The sequence below is a fragment of the Mytilus trossulus genome, chromosome 10, assembly GCF_036588685.1.
Source record: "Mytilus trossulus isolate FHL-02 chromosome 10, PNRI_Mtr1.1.1.hap1, whole genome shotgun sequence".
NCBI lineage: Eukaryota > Metazoa > Mollusca > Bivalvia > Mytilida > Mytilidae > Mytilus > Mytilus trossulus.
The window spans coordinates 66,095,400-66,098,961 of NC_086382.1; positions in this window are offsets into that span (position 1 = coordinate 66,095,400).

A 3,562-nucleotide genomic window follows, 5' to 3' on the forward strand; every position below is an offset into this window, starting at 1 on the left:
ACTAAAAATAACCAGAGTCTCCTGACTTAGGATAGGCTCAAAAATGAGGCGTGGTTAAACATATTTTATTAGAACGCAACCCTCCCCTCTACCTCTAGCAAATGTAGAAAAAAACACACAACAACAATACGCACAGTGAAACTCAGTTCAAAAGAAGTCCATGTCCGATATCCGAATAGGTAACAAAGGAAAATAAACAAAATGACAATGATACATTAATTAGGACTACTAGCAGTTACTAACATGTCAACTCTTAACCTCAATTAAATGATGAAAGACTATGTTTTATCATATGACTATCCCTCCAGTTAGGGGTTCACTATCATGTCATTATACAATATATGCGAAGAACATAACCCGTATCATGCTAACAACTGGTTTTAAAATGAATGTGTTCATTTCCGAGGTAAAGACCCTATAAATTAATCAATATTAAAACAAAAGTATCAATCTTTAATGACCTGACAATTGTACATGTACACGAACACTTGCAAACGCCAACTTTATTACCTGCAAAGCTAAAATATGTTTAGGGATAACCAGTCACTCGGAGTTAACATACACTTTTGATGTCAGGTTGACAATTAGATCTGTATAATTATTTTTGATATTTTCTTATTTTGCCATAAATTGATAACATAATACACCTAAACATATGCTAGTGCCTGTGCTTGGAATCATCAGATTTTTCCTTACAAATTCGTCAATAAGTGCGTTTTTATGGAACGCCAACACTGTCTTAGTATGCCCATTTTGCATAATATGTTGTGCATTTACCTTTATATGATGTGCATTTACCTTTATATGATGTGCACTTGTCATCATATGATGTGCAAACACCTTTATATGATGTGCAAATATCCTTATATGATGTGCAAACATCGTTATATGACGTGCATACGTCATTATATGATTCATTATCACTGAACTAGTATATATTTGTTTAGGGGCCAGCTCAGGGACGCTTCCGGGTGTGGGAATTTCTCGCTACATTGAAGACCTGTTGGTGACCTTCTGCTGTTGTCTTTTTATTTGGTCGGGTTGTTGTCTCTTTGACACATTCCCCATTTCCATTCTCAATTTTATCATTATAATTTATGATGTGCAAACATACTTATATGATGCGCATATATACTTATATGATGTGCAAATATACTTACATGATGTGCAAATGTACTTCTATGATGTGCAAACATTCTTATATAATGTAAAAATATACTAATACTATGTTGAAAGATCCTTATATGATGTGCAAATACACTTATATGTTGTGCAAATATACTTATATGATGTGTACATATCATTATATGATGTGCAGTTTCCCTTATATTATGTGCAAACATCTTTATATCATGTGATTGTGTCATTATATTATGTGCTTGTAATCTTATATTATGTGGTTTTATTTACCTTAATTATTATATGATGTCGGAACATCATTATATGATGTGCTTTCATCGTCGTTATGGTCAATGAACATGATAACGATTAGAATGATTACTGTCTACGTCATAACTGATTCCGATCTGCTTCTGCGGAGTAACCGTTACTACTAATTTAGTAATTAGGATCAAATCTGTAGCTACCGTTTAGAAAATGGTTGAGGCTTGATATACACGTTGGCATGTTAGTACCTCGTTTTGAAATGCAAAATATTACATCTGATATTGTTGGAAAATTGTAAAAATATATATGAATTGCAAAGTTTTGTTTAAATCGACGAGTCTTTATTAATAAACATACGAAGTCTACAATACGGTTAAGGTTATTTAAAAAAAATAATGATCGTTTTAACGAGGGAACGCATTATATTTGTCAGTTTCGGTATACCTAACGTTAGCATTTTTCTATAAGAAGATAATACACGAAGTTTAGTATTGTCATTTATGCAAATATTGTCTTTCTGGTCATTTTAGCTGTTCGAGTTTCTCTTTATATATTCTCAAGATAGACACAAACAATTGGGAAAAAATCCGACTCTGATAGAGTAACGGCTCAAATAAGGAACTGGTTATTTGTAACCAAAAAAAAAGAGGGGATAGGAAGAAATAAAGGGGGCCTTTCATTTTATCATTTTTGGAACGGAAAAGTGGCATTCAATTTTATATAATTATAAATTTGCCGCGGTATAATGTTATGGCGAATTCTTCGTCACCTGTAGGCATCAATTTTTACGCCTCGTTTCGCTCACCTGAATTGTTAAAACCTGAAAATTTAGTTTCAACGATTTCTTATAGCAGAGATTTTTTCTTCTGATGCTAAAGTATATTTGAATGAAGGTCACGGCCGTCACTCGGCTAACCGATAGATAGGTCGGTTAATCTATATTGAGTATGCGGCTATATCGGCGGTGGGTCTGTTAATCGGGTTCGCTAAAGTCTGTTAATCAGGTGTAATCGTGAAAATCAGTGCAAGGTCATTATGGTTCATTGTATATCTTTTTAATTATATTTATATCATAAAAGCTATTCATGTCTGACAAAATGATTTGGAGTACTGAATCGAGTGGTGTAATTTTTTTTTTCTAGCTTCAATAAACGATCTATAAAATGAAAAGGCGAGTTACATTATAGATAATGCATATTTTAAGGTTTTTCTTGTCGTAGAACACACCGAGGGGTGTCAGGATTGATCAAATGAAAGACCGACCGGAGGGAGGTCTTTCTTTGAACAATCCTGACACCCCGAGGTGTGTTCTACGACAAGAAAAAACGTAAAATATGCATTATCTGACTTACAAATGACTTATATACCGTCAAAAAATATTAATTTTATAAAGATTTGTAAAATTTAGTATCCTTTATTACCGACAACACTAAAGTGGGATATTCCTTTCTAATGCGTTCAGGTTTAATACGCCCTGCGGCTCATTTAAAATGTGAAATAAAACTCACTAAATAATTTAGATATAAACCTTTTAAAAATTGTTATCCACACACAATAAAAAATATTACTGTAACTGCATGAAGTAAAACACAAATGTATTGTTTCCATCCGATAACGGTGTATGACAAATACAAGACACAGTGTAAGTTATTTATTGTATCACTTAGCTTATGGAAAAGGGGGAAGGTGTATGTTGTTTTTTTTTTCGTTTTGTTATGTTATTTCTATCGCGGAAAAGTTGTTATTTATTTAACCATTTTACTTGAATCGAATGAAAAATTCAGAAAGATTGTCTTTCGAATAGCAATACATTTTATTAAAAGATAATCAGGATAAAATTATATACCCTCCGTACCCGACCCTTTCGTGAGTTATTTTATTAGTTGATCATTTGATAGAGTAAAAGGTATACATACATTTTAAAAAGTTACAAACTGACACGAAGACGAATATAAATACATGTAACTCACAGTATGATTTCCTATTCAGTGTATATCGTTCTGAACATGCATGAAATATTTGCCACTGGACGTTAAGCAATCAACCTATTCAGTTTGACTAAATAAGATTTTCAAAATCTTACACACGAATATGTTAAATCTGGATTTATTTTATGAAAGTCTACATTAAAATTCATCTGACCTATATGATAATGTTTCTCTATTATAACGATAAA